The 14320-nt window shown below is 47.8% G+C and overlaps 37 non-coding genes across 37 annotated transcripts; all 37 read right to left on the bottom strand.

The window, feature by feature from the left end:
- Nucleotides 1–5: 5 nt before the first annotated feature.
- Nucleotides 6–305, bottom strand: LOC149606759 (signal recognition particle RNA). The gene has a single exon (XR_016377287.1).
- Nucleotides 306–394: 89 nt separating this feature from the next.
- Nucleotides 395–694, bottom strand: LOC149606758 (signal recognition particle RNA). The gene has a single exon (XR_016377452.1).
- An 89-nt stretch (nt 695–783) lies between these two features.
- Nucleotides 784–1083, bottom strand: LOC149606757 (signal recognition particle RNA). Its single transcript, XR_016377642.1, has one exon.
- An 89-nt stretch (nt 1084–1172) lies between these two features.
- Nucleotides 1173–1471, bottom strand: LOC149606756 (signal recognition particle RNA). The gene has a single exon (XR_016377588.1).
- An 89-nt stretch (nt 1472–1560) lies between these two features.
- Nucleotides 1561–1860, bottom strand: LOC149606755 (signal recognition particle RNA). The gene has a single exon (XR_016377417.1).
- Nucleotides 1861–1949: 89 nt separating this feature from the next.
- LOC149606754 (signal recognition particle RNA) lies at nt 1950–2248 on the bottom strand. Its single transcript, XR_016377510.1, has one exon.
- Nucleotides 2249–2337: 89 nt separating this feature from the next.
- Nucleotides 2338–2637, bottom strand: LOC149606753 (signal recognition particle RNA). The gene has a single exon (XR_016377240.1).
- Nucleotides 2638–2726: 89 nt separating this feature from the next.
- Nucleotides 2727–3026, bottom strand: LOC149606752 (signal recognition particle RNA). The gene has a single exon (XR_016377454.1).
- Nucleotides 3027–3115: 89 nt separating this feature from the next.
- On the bottom strand, nt 3116–3415 carry LOC149606751 (signal recognition particle RNA). Its single transcript, XR_016377599.1, has one exon.
- An 89-nt stretch (nt 3416–3504) lies between these two features.
- LOC149606750 (signal recognition particle RNA) lies at nt 3505–3803 on the bottom strand. The gene has a single exon (XR_016377509.1).
- Nucleotides 3804–3892: 89 nt separating this feature from the next.
- Nucleotides 3893–4192, bottom strand: LOC149606749 (signal recognition particle RNA). Its single transcript, XR_016377228.1, has one exon.
- An 89-nt stretch (nt 4193–4281) lies between these two features.
- Nucleotides 4282–4581, bottom strand: LOC149606748 (signal recognition particle RNA). The gene has a single exon (XR_016377300.1).
- An 89-nt stretch (nt 4582–4670) lies between these two features.
- Nucleotides 4671–4969, bottom strand: LOC149606747 (signal recognition particle RNA). Its single transcript, XR_016377582.1, has one exon.
- An 89-nt stretch (nt 4970–5058) lies between these two features.
- LOC149606746 (signal recognition particle RNA) lies at nt 5059–5358 on the bottom strand. The gene has a single exon (XR_016377284.1).
- Nucleotides 5359–5447: 89 nt separating this feature from the next.
- Nucleotides 5448–5747, bottom strand: LOC149606745 (signal recognition particle RNA). The gene has a single exon (XR_016377598.1).
- Nucleotides 5748–5836: 89 nt separating this feature from the next.
- Nucleotides 5837–6135, bottom strand: LOC149606744 (signal recognition particle RNA). The gene has a single exon (XR_016377508.1).
- Nucleotides 6136–6224: 89 nt separating this feature from the next.
- Nucleotides 6225–6524, bottom strand: LOC149606743 (signal recognition particle RNA). The gene has a single exon (XR_016377215.1).
- An 89-nt stretch (nt 6525–6613) lies between these two features.
- Nucleotides 6614–6913, bottom strand: LOC149606742 (signal recognition particle RNA). The gene has a single exon (XR_016377299.1).
- Nucleotides 6914–7002: 89 nt separating this feature from the next.
- LOC149606741 (signal recognition particle RNA) lies at nt 7003–7302 on the bottom strand. Its single transcript, XR_016377453.1, has one exon.
- An 89-nt stretch (nt 7303–7391) lies between these two features.
- Nucleotides 7392–7691, bottom strand: LOC149606740 (signal recognition particle RNA). The gene has a single exon (XR_016377647.1).
- An 89-nt stretch (nt 7692–7780) lies between these two features.
- Nucleotides 7781–8079, bottom strand: LOC149606739 (signal recognition particle RNA). The gene has a single exon (XR_016377507.1).
- Nucleotides 8080–8168: 89 nt separating this feature from the next.
- Nucleotides 8169–8467, bottom strand: LOC149606738 (signal recognition particle RNA). The gene has a single exon (XR_016377345.1).
- Nucleotides 8468–8556: 89 nt separating this feature from the next.
- LOC149606737 (signal recognition particle RNA) lies at nt 8557–8856 on the bottom strand. The gene has a single exon (XR_016377233.1).
- Nucleotides 8857–8945: 89 nt separating this feature from the next.
- LOC149606736 (signal recognition particle RNA) lies at nt 8946–9245 on the bottom strand. The gene has a single exon (XR_016377147.1).
- An 89-nt stretch (nt 9246–9334) lies between these two features.
- On the bottom strand, nt 9335–9634 carry LOC149606735 (signal recognition particle RNA). The gene has a single exon (XR_016377102.1).
- An 89-nt stretch (nt 9635–9723) lies between these two features.
- Nucleotides 9724–10022, bottom strand: LOC149606734 (signal recognition particle RNA). The gene has a single exon (XR_016377553.1).
- Nucleotides 10023–10111: 89 nt separating this feature from the next.
- On the bottom strand, nt 10112–10411 carry LOC149606733 (signal recognition particle RNA). Its single transcript, XR_016377108.1, has one exon.
- An 89-nt stretch (nt 10412–10500) lies between these two features.
- Nucleotides 10501–10800, bottom strand: LOC149606732 (signal recognition particle RNA). Its single transcript, XR_016377654.1, has one exon.
- Nucleotides 10801–10889: 89 nt separating this feature from the next.
- On the bottom strand, nt 10890–11189 carry LOC149606731 (signal recognition particle RNA). Its single transcript, XR_016377486.1, has one exon.
- Nucleotides 11190–11278: 89 nt separating this feature from the next.
- LOC149606730 (signal recognition particle RNA) lies at nt 11279–11577 on the bottom strand. Its single transcript, XR_016377449.1, has one exon.
- An 89-nt stretch (nt 11578–11666) lies between these two features.
- LOC149606729 (signal recognition particle RNA) lies at nt 11667–11966 on the bottom strand. The gene has a single exon (XR_016377243.1).
- Nucleotides 11967–12055: 89 nt separating this feature from the next.
- Nucleotides 12056–12356, bottom strand: LOC149606728 (signal recognition particle RNA). The gene has a single exon (XR_016377282.1).
- An 89-nt stretch (nt 12357–12445) lies between these two features.
- On the bottom strand, nt 12446–12744 carry LOC149606727 (signal recognition particle RNA). The gene has a single exon (XR_016377475.1).
- Nucleotides 12745–12833: 89 nt separating this feature from the next.
- Nucleotides 12834–13133, bottom strand: LOC149606726 (signal recognition particle RNA). Its single transcript, XR_016377378.1, has one exon.
- Nucleotides 13134–13222: 89 nt separating this feature from the next.
- LOC149606725 (signal recognition particle RNA) lies at nt 13223–13522 on the bottom strand. Its single transcript, XR_016377218.1, has one exon.
- An 89-nt stretch (nt 13523–13611) lies between these two features.
- LOC149606724 (signal recognition particle RNA) lies at nt 13612–13910 on the bottom strand. Its single transcript, XR_016377448.1, has one exon.
- An 89-nt stretch (nt 13911–13999) lies between these two features.
- Nucleotides 14000–14298, bottom strand: LOC149606723 (signal recognition particle RNA). Its single transcript, XR_016377328.1, has one exon.
- Between the last annotated feature and the right edge of the window lie 22 nt (nt 14299–14320).

Genomic DNA, 14320 nt, shown 5'->3' with positions numbered 1-14320 from the left:
TGACATAAGAATCGTGTACGGTAGTATTGGTTGCGTTGTGACTCGAAGCTCGCTCTCAGAGGTTATCCCGTCACTGCCGAATGCGGGAACTTTTGCCTGCAGCGTTACCGCCCTGAGCCGGTTTGTCCCTCCTTAGAACAACCTGGTGGTCCATCAGTTACCTGAAGACGACCATATTGACACCCAGCTTAACGCGGACGTCCGATCTACACGAGTCCATGAGTCACAGGAATCCCAACCTCATACCATCCATCGATTCTAGCTTCCAAAGGGCTGGATTACAGGAGCTCGCCACAACTCCTAGCTGCAAAGTTACCTCGAATAAAACAATTCAAACTTTGAAAGAATAACAACATTGAAGTTAAAATCACTATCTGAAGTGTAAAGACTGACATAAGAATCGTGTACGGTCGTATTGGTTGCGTTGTGACTCGAAGCTCGCTCTCAGAGGTTATCCCGTCACTGCCGAATGCGGGAATTTTTGCCTGCTGCGTTACCGCCCTGAGCCGGTTTGTCCCTCCTTAGAACAACCTGGTGGTCCATCAGTTACCTGAAGACGACCATATTGACACCCAGCTTAACGCGGACGTCCGATCTACACGAGTCCATGAGTCACAGGAATCCCAACCTCATACCATCCATCGATTCTAGCTTCCAAAGGGCTGGATTACAGGGGAACGCCACAACTCCCAGCTGCAAAGTTACCTCGAATAAAACAATTCAAACTTTGAAAGAATAACAACATTGAAGTTAAAATCACTATCTGAAGTGTAAAGACTGACATAAGAATCGTGTACGGTCGTATTGGTTGCGTTGTGACTCGAAGCTCGCTCTCAGAGGTTATCCCGTCACTGCCGAATGTGGGAACTTTTGCCTGCTGCGTTACCGCCCTGAGCCGGTTTGTCCCTCCTTAGAACAACCTGGTGGTCCATCAGTTACCTGAAGACGACCATATTGACACCCAGCTTAACGCGGACGTCCGATCTACACGAGTCCTTGAGTTACAGGAATCCCAACCTCATATCGTCTATCGATTCTAGCTTCCGAAAGGCTGGATTAAAGGGGAACGCCACAACTCCCAGCTGCAAAGTTACCTCGAATAAAACAATTCAAACTTTGAAAGGATAACAACATTGAAGTTAAAATCACTATCTGAAGTGTAAAGACTGACATAAGAATCGTGTACGGTCGTATTGGTTGCGTTGTGACCCGAAGCTCACTCTTAGACGTTATCCCGTCACTGCCGAATGCGGGAACTTTTGCCTGCTGCGTTACCGCCCTGAGCCGGTTTGTCCCTCCTTAGAACAACCTGGTGGTCCATCAGTTACCTGAAGACGACCATATTGACACCCAGCTTAACGCGGACGTCCGATCTACACGAGTCCATGAGTCACAGGAATCTCTACCTCATACCATCCATCGATTCTAGCTTCCAAAGGGCTGGATTACAGGGGCTCGCCACAACTCCAGCTGCAAAGTTACCTCGAATAAAACAATTCAAACTTTGAAAGGATAACAACATTGAAGTTAAAATCACTATCTGAAGTGTAAAGACTGACATAAGAATCGTGTACGGTCGTATTGGTTGCGTTGTGACTCGAAGCTCGCTCTCAGACGTTATCCCGTCACTGCCGAATGCGGGAACTTTTGCCTGCTGCGTTACCGCCCTGAGCCGGTTTGTCCCTCCTTAGAACAACCTGGTGGTCCATCAGTTACCTGAAGACGACCATATTGACACCCAGCTTAACGCGGACGTCCGATCTACACGAGTCCTTGAGTTACAGGAATCCCAACCTCATATCGTCTATCGATTCTAGCTTCCGAAAGGCTGGATTACAGGGGAACGCCACAACTCCCAGCTGCAAAGTTACCTCGAATAAAACAATTCAAACTTTGAAAGGATAACAACATTGAAGTTAAAATCACTATCTGAAGTGTAAAGACTGACATAAGAATCGTGTACGGTCGTATTGGTTGCGTTGTGACCCGAAGCTCACTCTCAGACGTTATCCCGTCACTGCCGAATGCGGGAACTTTTGCCTGCTGCGTTACCGCCCTGAGCCGGTTTGTCCCTCCTTAGAACAACCTGGTGGTCCATCAGTTACCTGAAGACGACCATATTGACACCCAGCTTAACGCGGACGTCCGATCTACACGAGTCCATGAGTCACAGGAATCCCTACCTCATACCATCCATCGATTCTAGCTTCCAAAGGGCTGGATTACAGGGGCTCGCCACAACTCCAGCTGCAAAGTTACCTCGAATAAAACAATTCAAACTTTGAAAGGATAACAACATTGAAGTTAAAATCACTATCTGAAGTGTAAAGACTGACATAAGAATCGTGTACGGTCGTATTGGTTGCGTTGTGACTCGAAGCTCGCTCTCAGACGTTATCCCGTCACTGCCGAATGCGGGAACTTTTGCCTGCTGCGTTACCGCCCTGAGCCGGTTTGTCCCTCCTTAGAACAACCTGGTGGTCCATCAGTTACCTGAAGACGACCATATTGACACCCAGCTTAACGCGGACGTCCGATCTACACGAGTCCATGAGTCACAGGAATCCCAACCTCATACCATCCATCGATTCTAGCTTCCAAAGGGCTGGATTACAGGAGCTCGCCACAACTCCCAGCTGCAAAGTTACCTCGAATAAAACAATTCAAACTTTGAAAGAATAACAACATTGAAGTTAAAATCACTATCTGAAGTGTAAAGACTGACATAAGAATCGTGTACGGTCGTATTGGTTGCGTTGTGACTCGAAGCTCGCTCTCAGAGGTTATCCCGTCACTGCCGAATGCGGGAATTTTTGCCTGCTGCGTTACCGCCCTGAGCCGGTTTGTCCCTCCTTAGAACAACCTGGTGGTCCATCAGTTACCTGAAGACGACCATATTGACACCCAGCTTAACGCGGACGTCCGATCTACACGAGTCCATGAGTCACAGGAATCCCAACCTCATACCATCCATCGATTCTAGCTTCCAAAGGGCTGGATTACAGGGGAACGCCACAACTCCCAGCTGCAAAGTTACCTCGAATAAAACAATTCAAACTTTGAAAGAATAACAACATTGAAGTTAAAATCACTATCTGAAGTGTAAAGACTGACATAAGAATCGTGTACGGTCGTATTGGTTGCGTTGTGACCCGAAGCTCACTCTTAGACGTTATCCCGTCACTGCCGAATGCGGGAACTTTTGCCTGCTGCGTTACCGCCCTGAGCCGGTTTGTCCCTCCTTAGAACAACCTGGTGGTCCATCAGTTACCTGAAGACGACCATATTGACACCCAGCTTAACGCGGACGTCCGATCTACACGAGTCCTTGAGTTACAGGAATCCCAACCTCATATCGTCTATCGATTCTAGCTTCCGAAAGGCTGGATTACAGGGGAACGCCACAACTCCCAGCTGCAAAGTTACCTCGAATAAAACAATTCAAACTTTGAAAGGATAACAACATTGAAGTTAAAATCACTATCTGAAGTGTAAAGACTGACATAAGAATCGTGTACGGTCGTATTGGTTGCGTTGTGACCCGAAGCTCACTCTCAGACGTTATCCCGTCACTGCCGAATGCGGGAACTTTTGCCTGCTGCGTTACCGCCCTGAGCCGGTTTGTCCCTCCTTAGAACAACCTGGTGGTCCATCAGTTACCTGAAGACGACCATATTGACACCCAGCTTAACGCGGACGTCCGATCTACACGAGTCCATGAGTCACAGGAATCCCTACCTCATACCATCCATCGATTCTAGCTTCCAAAGGGCTGGATTACAGGGGCTCGCCACAACTCCAGCTGCAAAGTTACCTCGAATAAAACAATTCAAACTTTGAAAGGATAACAACATTGAAGTTAAAATCACTATCTGAAGTGTAAAGACTGACATAAGAATCGTGTACGGTCGTATTGGTTGCGTTGTGACTCGAAGCTCGCTCTCAGACGTTATCCCGTCACTGCCGAATGCGGGAACTTTTGCCTGCTGCGTTACCGCCCTGAGCCGGTTTGTCCCTCCTTAGAACAACCTGGTGGTCCATCAGTTACCTGAAGACGACCATATTGACACCCAGCTTAACGCGGACGTCCGATCTACACGAGTCCATGAGTCACAGGAATCCCAACCTCATACCATCCATCGATTCTAGCTTCCAAAGGGCTGGATTACAGGAGCTCGCCACAACTCCCAGCTGCAAAGTTACCTCGAATAAAACAATTCAAACTTTGAAAGAATAACAACATTGAAGTTAAAATCACTATCTGAAGTGTAAAGACTGACATAAGAATCGTGTACGGTCGTATTGGTTGCGTTGTGACTCGAAGCTCGCTCTCAGAGGTTATCCCGTCACTGCCGAATGCGGGAACTATTGCCTGCTGCGTTACCGCCCTGAGCCGGTTTGTCCCTCCTTAGAACAACCTGGTGGTCCATCAGTTACCTGAAGACGACCATATTGACACCCAGCTTAACGCGGACGTCCGATCTACACGAGTCCATGAGTCACAGGTATCCCAACCTCATACCATCCATCGATTCTAGCTTCCAAAGGGCTGGATTACAGGAGCTCGCCACAACTCCCAGCTGCAAAGTTACCTCGAATAAAACAATTCAAACTTTGAAAGAATAACAACATTGAAGTTAAAATCACTATCTGAAGTGTAAAGACTGACATAAGAATCGTGTACGGTCGTATTGGTTGCGTTGTGACTCGAAGCTCGCTCTCAGAGGTTATCCCGTCACTGCCGAATGCGGGAACTATTGCCTGCTGCGTTACCGCCCTGAGCCGGTTTGTCCCTCCTTAGAACAACCTGGTGGTCCATCAGTTACCTGAAGACGACCATATTGACACCCAGCTTAACGCGGACGTCCGATCTACACGAGTCCATGAGTCACAGGAATCCCTACCTCATACCATCCATCGATTCTAGCTTCCAAAGGGCTGGATTACAGGGGCTCGCCACAACTCCAGCTGCAAAGTTACCTCGAATAAAACAATTCAAACTTTGAAAGGATAACAACATTGAAGTTAAAATCACTATCTGAAGTGTAAAGACTGACATAAGAATCGTGTACGGTCGTATTGGTTGCGTTGTGACTCGAAGCTCGCTCTCAGACGTTATCCCGTCACTGCCGAATGCGGGAACTTTTGCCTGCTGCGTTACCGCCCTGAGCCGGTTTGTCCCTCCTTAGAACAACCTGGTGGTCCATCAGTTACCTGAAGACGACCATATTGACACCCAGCTTAACGCGGACGTCCGATCTACACGAGTCCATGAGTCACAGGAATCCCAACCTCATACCATCCATCGATTCTAGCTTCCAAAGGGCTGGATTACAGGGGAACGCCACAACTCCCAGCTGCAAAGTTACCTCGAATAAAACAATTCAAACTTTGAAAGAATAACAACATTGAAGTTAAAATCACTATCTGAAGTGTAAAGACTGACATAAGAATCGTGTACGGTCGTATTGGTTGCGTTGTGACCCGAAGCTCACTCTTAGACGTTATCCCGTCACTGCCGAATGCGGGAACTTTTGCCTGCTGCGTTACCGCCCTGAGCCGGTTTGTCCCTCCTTAGAACAACCTGGTGGTCCATCAGTTACCTGAAGACGACCATATTGACACCCAGCTTAACGCGGACGTCCGATCTACACGAGTCCTTGAGTTACAGGAATCCCAACCTCATATCGTCTATCGATTCTAGCTTCCGAAAGGCTGGATTACAGGGGAACGCCACAACTCCCAGCTGCAAAGTTACCTCGAATAAAACAATTCAAACTTTGAAAGGATAACAACATTGAAGTTAAAATCACTATCTGAAGTGTAAAGACTGACATAAGAATCGTGTACGGTCGTATTGGTTGCGTTGTGACCCGAAGCTCACTCTCAGACGTTATCCCGTCACTGCCGAATGCGGGAACTTTTGCCTGCTGCGTTACCGCCCTGAGCCGGTTTGTCCCTCCTTAGAACAACCTGGTGGTCCATCAGTTACCTGAAGACGACCATATTGACACCCAGCTTAACGCGGACGTCCGATCTACACGAGTCCATGAGTCACAGGAATCCCTACCTCATACCATCCATCGATTCTAGCTTCCAAAGGGCTGGATTACAGGGGCTCGCCACAACTCCAGCTGCAAAGTTACCTCGAATAAAACAATTCAAACTTTGAAAGGATAACAACATTGAAGTTAAAATCACTATCTGAAGTGTAAAGACTGACATAAGAATCGTGTACGGTCGTATTGGTTGCGTTGTGACTCGAAGCTCGCTCTCAGACGTTATCCCGTCACTGCCGAATGCGGGAACTTTTGCCTGCTGCGTTACCGCCCTGAGCCGGTTTGTCCCTCCTTAGAACAACCTGGTGGTCCATCAGTTACCTGAAGACGACCATATTGACACCCAGCTTAACGCGGACGTCCGATCTACACGAGTCCATGAGTCACAGGAATCCCAACCTCATACCATCCATCGATTCTAGCTTCCAAAGGGCTGGATTACAGGAGCTCGCCACAACTCCCAGCTGCAAAGTTACCTCGAATAAAACAATTCAAACTTTGAAAGAATAACAACATTGAAGTTAAAATCACTATCTGAAGTGTAAAGACTGACATAAGAATCGTGTACGGTCGTATTGGTTGCGTTGTGACTCGAAGCTCGCTCTCAGAGGTTATCCCGTCACTGCCGAATGCGGGAACTATTGCCTGCTGCGTTACCGCCCTGAGCCGGTTTGTCCCTCCTTAGAACAACCTGGTGGTCCATCAGTTACCTGAAGACGACCATATTGACACCCAGCTTAACGCGGACGTCCGATCTACACGAGTCCATGAGTCACAGGTATCCCAACCTCATACCATCCATCGATTCTAGCTTCCAAAGGGCTGGATTACAGGAGCTCGCCACAACTCCCAGCTGCAAAGTTACCTCGAATAAAACAATTCAAACTTTGAAAGAATAACAACATTGAAGTTAAAATCACTATCTGAAGTGTAAAGACTGACATAAGAATCGTGTACGGTCGTATTGGTTGCGTTGTGACTCGAAGCTCGCTCTCAGAGGTTATCCCGTCACTGCCGAATGCGGGAATTTTTGCCTGCTGCGTTACCGCCCTGAGCCGGTTTGTCCCTCCTTAGAACAACCTGGTGGTCCATCAGTTACCTGAAGACGACCATATTGACACCCAGCTTAACGCGGACGTCCGATCTACACGAGTCCATGAGTCACAGGAATCCCAACCTCATACCATCCATCGATTCTAGCTTCCAAAGGGCTGGATTACAGGGGAACGCCACAACTCCCAGCTGCAAAGTTACCTCGAATAAAACAATTCAAACTTTGAAAGAATAACAACATTGAAGTTAAAATCACTATCTGAAGTGTAAAGACTGACATAAGAATCGTGTACGGTCGTATTGGTTGCGTTGTGACTCGAAGCTCGCTCTAAGAGGTTATCCCGTCACTGCCGAATGTGGGAACTTTTGCCTGCTGCGTTACCGCCCTGAGCCGGTTTGTCCCTCCTTAGAACAACCTGGTGGTCCATCAGTTACCTGAAGACAACCATATTGACACCCAGCTTAACGCGGACGTCCGATCTACACGAGTCCTTGAGTTACAGGAATCCCAACCTCATATCGTCTATCGATTCTAGCTTCCGAAAGGCTGGATTACAGGGGAACGCCACAACTCCCAGCTGCAAAGTTACCTCGAATAAAACAATTCAAACTTTGAAAGGATAACAACATTGAAGTTAAAATCACTATCTGAAGTGTAAAGACTGACATAAGAATCGTGTACGGTCGTATTGGTTGCGTTGTGACCCGAAGCTCACTCTCAGACGTTATCCCGTCACTGCCGAATGCGGGAACTTTTGCCTGCTGCGTTACCGCCCTGAGCCGGTTTGTCCCTCCTTAGAACAACCTGGTGGTCCATCAGTTACCTGAAGACGACCATATTGACACCCAGCTTAACGCGGACGTCCGATCTACACGAGTCCATGAGTCACAGGAATCCCTACCTCATACCATCCATCGATTCTAGCTTCCAAAGGGCTGGATTACAGGGGCTCGCCACAACTCCAGCTGCAAAGTTACCTCGAATAAAACAATTCAAACTTTGAAAGGATAACAACATTGAAGTTAAAATCACTATCTGAAGTGTAAAGACTGACATAAGAATCGTGTACGGTCGTATTGGTTGCGTTGTGACTCGAAGCTCGCTCTCAGACGTTATCCCGTCACTGCCGAATGCGGGAACTTTTGCCTGCTGCGTTACCGCCCTGAGCCGGTTTGTCCCTCCTTAGAACAACCTGGTGGTCCATCAGTTACCTGAAGACGACCATATTGACACCATCTTAACGCGGACGTCCGATCTACACGAGTCCATGAGTCACAGGAATCCCAACCTCATACCATCCATCGATTCTAGCTTCCAAAGGGCTGGATTACAGGAGCTCGCCACAACTCCCAGCTGCAAAGTTACCTCGAATAAAACAATTCAAACTTTGAAAGAATAACAACATTGAAGTTAAAATCACTATCTGAAGTGTAAAGACTGACATAAGAATCGTGTACGGTCGTATTGGTTGCGTTGTGACTCGAAGCTCGCTCTCAGACGTTATCCCGTCACTGCCGAATGCGGGAACTTTTGCCTGCTGCGTTACCGCCCTGAGCCGGTTTGTCCCTCCTTAGAACAACCTGGTGGTCCATCAGTTACCTGAAGACGACCATATTGACACCCAGCTTAACGCGGACGTCCGATCTACAAGAGTCCATGAGTCACAGGAATCCCAACCTCATACCATCCATCGATTCTAGCTTCCAAAGGGCTGGATTACAGGAGCTCGCCACAACTCCCAGCTGCAAAGTTACCTCGAATAAAACAATTCAAACTTTGAAAGAATAACAACATTGAAGTTAAAATCACTATCTGAAGTGTAAAGACTGACATAAGAATCGTGTACGGTCGTATTGGTTGCGTTGTGACTCGAAGCTCGCTCTCAGACGTTATCCCGTCACTGCCGAATGCGGGAACTTTTGCCTGCTGCGTTACCGCCCTGAGCCGGTTTGTCCCTCCTTAGAACAACCTGGTGGTCCATCAGTTACCTGAAGACGACCATATTGACACCCAGCTTAACGCGGACGTCCGATCTACACGAGTCCATGAGTCACAGGAATCCCAACCTCATACCATCCATCGATTCTAGCTTCCAAAGGGCTGGATTACAGGAGCTCGCCACAACTCCCAGCTGCAAAGTTACCTCGAATAAAACAATTCAAACTTTGAAAGAATAACAACATTGAAGTTAAAATCACTATCTGAAGTGTAAAGACTGACATAAGAATCGTTTACGGTCGTATTGGTTGCGTTGTGACTCGAAGCTCGCTCTAAGAGGTTATCCCGTCACTGCCGAATGTGGGAACTTTTGCCTGCTGCGTTACCGCCCTGAGCCGGTTTTTCCCTCCTTAGAACAACCTGGTGGTCCATCAGTTACCTGAAGACGACCATATTGACACCCAGCTTAACGCGGACGTCCGATCTACACGAGTCCTTGAGATACAGGAATCCCAACCTCATATCGTCTATCGATTCTAGCTTCCGAAAGGCTGGATTACAGGGGAACGCCACAACTCCCAGCTGCAAAGTTACCTCGAATAAAACAATTCAAACTTTGAAAGGATAACAACATTGAAGTTAAAATCACTATCTGAAGTGTAAAGACTGACATAAGAATCGTGTACGGTCGTATTGGTTGCGTTGTGACCCGAAGCTCACTCTCAGACGTTATCCCGTCACTGCCGAATGCGGGAACTTTTGCCTGCTGCGTTACCGCCCTGAGCCGGTTTGTCCCTCCTTAGAACAACCTGGTGGTCCATCAATTACCTGAAGACGACCATATTGACACCCAGCTTAACGCGGACGTCCGATCTACACGAGTCCATGAGTCACAGGAATCCCTACCTCATACCATCCATCGATTCTAGCTTCCAAAGGGCTGGATTACAGGGGCTCGCCACAACTCCAGCTGCAAAGTTACCTCGAATAAAACAATTCAAACTTTGAAAGGATAACAACATTGAAGTTAAAATCACTATCTGAAGTGTAAAGACTGACATAAGAATCGTGTACGGTCGAATTGGTTGCGTTGTGACTCGAAGCTCGCTCTCAGACGTTATCCCGTCACTGCCGAATGCGGGAACTTTTGCCTGCTGCGTTACCGCCCTGAGCCGGTTTGTCCCTCCTTAGAACAACCTGGTGGTCCATCAGTTACCTGAAGACGACCATATTGACACCCAGCTTAACGCGGACGTCCGATCTACACGAGTCCATGAGTCACAGGAATCCCAACCTCATACCATCCATCGATTCTAGCTTCCAAAGGGCTGGATTACAGGAGCTCGCCACAACTCCCAGCTGCAAAGTTACCTCGAATAAAACAATTCAAACTTTGAAAGAATAACAACATTGAAGTTAAAATCACTATCTGAAGTGTAAAGACTGACATAAGAATCGTGTACGGTCGTATTGGTTGCGTTGTGACTCGAAGCTCGCTCTCAGACGTTATCCCGTCACTGCCGAATGCGGGAACTTTTGCCTGCTGCGTTACCGCCCTGAGCCGGTTTGTCCCTCCTTAGAACAACCTGGTGGTCCATCAGTTACCTGAAGACGACCATATTGACACCCAGCTTAACGCGGACGTCCGATCTACACGAGTCCATGAGTCACAGGAATCCCAACCTCATACCATCCATCGATTCTAGCTTCCAAAGGGCTGGATTACAGGAGCTCGCCACAACTCCCAGCTGCAAAGTTACCTCGAATAAAACAATTCAAACTTTGAAAGAATAACAACATTGAAGTTAAAATCACTATCTGAAGTGTAAAGACTGACATAAGAATCGTGTACGGTCGTATTGGTTGCGTTGTGACTCGAAGCTCGCTCTCAGACGTTATCCCGTCACTGCCGAATGCGGGAACTTTTGCCTGCTGCGTTACCGCCCTGAGCCGGTTTGTCCCTCCTTAGAACAACCTGGTGGTCCATCAGTTACCTGAAGACGACCATATTGACACCCAGCTTAACCCGGACGTCCGTTCTACACGAGTCCTTGAGTTACAGGAATCCCAACCTCATATCGTCCATCGATTCTAGCTTCCAAAGGGCTGGATTACAGGGGAACGCCACAACTCCCAGCTGCAAAGTTACCTCGAATAAAACAATTCAAACTTTGAAAGAATAACAACATTGAAGTTAAAATCACTATCTGAAGTGTAAAGACTGACATAAGAATCGTGTACGGTCGTATTGGTTGCGTTGTGACTCGAAGCTCGCTCTCAGAGGTTATCCCGTCACTGCCGAATGCGGGAACTTTTGCCTGCTGCGTTACCGCCCTGAGCCGGTTTGTCCCTCCTTAGAACAACCTGGTGGTCCATCAGTTACCTGAAGACGACCATATTGACACCCAGCTTAACGCGGACGTCCGATCTACACGAGTCCATGAGTCACAGGAATCCCAACCTCATACCATCCATCGATTCTAGCTTCCAAAGGGCTGGATTACAGGGGCTCGCCACAACTCCAGCTGCAAAGTTACCTCGAATAAAACAATTCAAACTTTGAAAGGATAACAACATTGAAGTTAAAATCACTATCTGAAGTGTAAAGACTGACATAAGAACCGTGTACGGTCGTATTGGTTGCGTTGTGACTCGAAGCTCGCTCTCAGACGTTATCCCGTCACTGCCGAATGCGGGAACTTTTGCCTACTGCGTTACCGCCCTGAGCCGGTTTGTCCCTCCTTAGAACAACCTGGTGGTCCATCAGTTACCTGAAGACGACCATATTGACACCCAGCTTAACGCGGACGTCCGATCTACACGAGTCCATGAGTCACAGGAATCCCAACCTCATACCATCCATCGATTCTAGCTTCCAAAGGGCTGGATTACAGGAGCTCGCCACAACTCCCAGCTGCAAAGTTACCTCGAATAAAACAATTCAAACTTTGAAAGAATAACAACATTGAAGTTAAAATCACTATCTGAAGTGTAAAGACTGACATAAGAATCGTGTACGGTCGTATTGGTTGCGTTGTGACTCGAAGCTCGCTCTCAGACGTTATCCCGTCACTGCCGAATGCGGGAACTTTTGCCTGCTGCGTTACCGCCCTGAGCCGGTTTGTCCCTCCTTAGAACAACCTGGTGGTCCATCAGTTACCTGAAGACGACCATAATGACACCCAGCTTAACGCGGACGTCCGATCTACACGAGTCCATGAGTCACAGGAATCCCAACCTCATACCATCCATCGATTCTAGCTTCCCAAAGGGCTGGATTACAGGAGCTCGCCACAACTCCCAGCTGCAAAGTTACCTCGAATAAAACAATTCAAACTTTGAAAGAATAACAACATTGAAGTTAAAATCACTATCTGAAGTGTAAAGACTGACATAAGAATCGTGTACGGTCGTATTGGTTGCGTTGTGACTCGAAGCTCGCTCTCAGACGTTATCCCGTCACTGCCGAATGCGGGAACTATTGCCTGCTGCGTTACCGCCCTGAGCCGGTTTGTCCCTCCTTAGAACAACCTGGTGGTCCATCAGTTACCTGAAGACGACCATAATGACACCCAGCTTAACGCGGACGTCCGATCTACACGAGTCCATGAGTCACAGGAATCCCAACCTCATACCATCCATCGATTCTAGCTTCCAAAGGGCTGGATTACAGGGGCTCGCCACAACTCCAGCTGCAAAGTTACCTCGAATAAAACAATTCAAACTTTGAAAGGATAACAACATTGAAGTTAAAATCACTATCTGAAGTGTAAAGACTGACATAAGAACCGTGTACGGTCGTATTGGTTGCGTTGTGACTCGAAGCTCGCTCTCAGACGTTATCCCGTCACTGCCGAATGCGGGAACTTTTGCCTGCTGCGTTACCGCCCTGAGCCGGTTTGTCCGTTCTTAGAACAACCTGGTGGTCCATCAGTTACCTCAAGACGACCATATTGACACCCAGCTTAACGCGGACGTCCGATCTACACGAGTCCATGAGTCACAGGAATCCCAACCTCATACCATCCATCGATTCTAGCTTCCAAAGGGCTGGATTACAGGAGCTCGCCACAACTCCCAGCTGCAAAGTTACCTCGAATAAAACAATTCAAACTTTGAAAGAATAACAACATTGAAGTTAAAATCACTATCTGAAGTGTAAAGACTGACATAAGAATCGTGTACGGTCGTATTGGTTGCGTTGTGACTCGAAGCTCGCTCTCAGACGTTATCCCGTCACTGCCGAATGCGGGAACTTTTGCCTGCTGCGTTACCGCCCTGAGCCGGTTTGTCCCTCCTTAGAACAACCTGGTGGTCCATCAGTTACCTGAAGACGACCATATTGACACCCAGCTTAACGCGGACGTCCGATCTACACGAGTCCATGAGTCACAGGAATCCCAACCTCATGCCATCCATCGATTCTAGCTTCCAAAGGGCTGGATTACAGGAGCTCGCCACAACTCCCAGCTGCAAAGTTACCTCGAATAAAACAATTCAAACTTTGAAAGAATAACAACATTGAAGTTAAAATCACTATCTGAAGTGTAAAGACTGACATAAGAATCGTGTACGGTCGTATTGGTTGCGTTGTGACTCGAAGCTCGCTCTCAGAGGTTATCCCGTCACTGCCGAATGCGGGAACTTTTGCCTGCTGCGTTACCGCCCTGAGCCGGTTTGTCCCTCCTTAGAACAACCTGGTGGTCCATCAGTTACCTGAAGACGACCATATTGACACCCAGCTTAACGCGGACGTCCGATCTACACGAGTCCATGAGTCACAGGAATCCCAACCTCATACCATCCATCGATTCTAGCTTCCAAAGGGCTGGATTACAGGGGCTCGCCACAACTCCAGCTGCAAAGTTACCTCGAATAAAACAATTCAAACTTTGAAAGGATAACAACATTGAAGTTAAAATCACTATCTGAAGTGTAAAGACTGACATAAGAACCGTGTACGGTCGTATTGGTTGCGTTGTGACTCGAAGCTCGCTCTCAGACGTTATCCCGTCACTGCCGAATGCGGGAACTTTTGCCTGCTGCGTTACCGCCCTGAGCCGGTTTGTCCCTCCTTAGAACAACCTGGTGGTCCATCAGTTACCTGAAGACGACCATATTGACACCCAGCTTAACGCGGACGTCCGATCTACACGAGTCCATGAGTCACAGGAATCCCAACCTCATACCATCCATCGATTCTAGCTTCCAAAGAGCTGGATTACAGGGGCTCGCCACAACTCCAGCTGCAAAGTTACCTCGAATAAAA

The sequence above is a fragment of the Phalangium opilio genome, unplaced genomic scaffold, assembly GCF_054372755.1.
Source record: "Phalangium opilio isolate 3A_F unplaced genomic scaffold, DU_Popi_V2 ptg000352l_1, whole genome shotgun sequence".
Classification (NCBI taxonomy): Eukaryota; Metazoa; Arthropoda; class Arachnida; order Opiliones; family Phalangiidae; genus Phalangium; species Phalangium opilio.
Note: the sequence above shows the minus strand (reverse complement) of the source record. Positions and strands in the feature narration are given on the sequence as shown.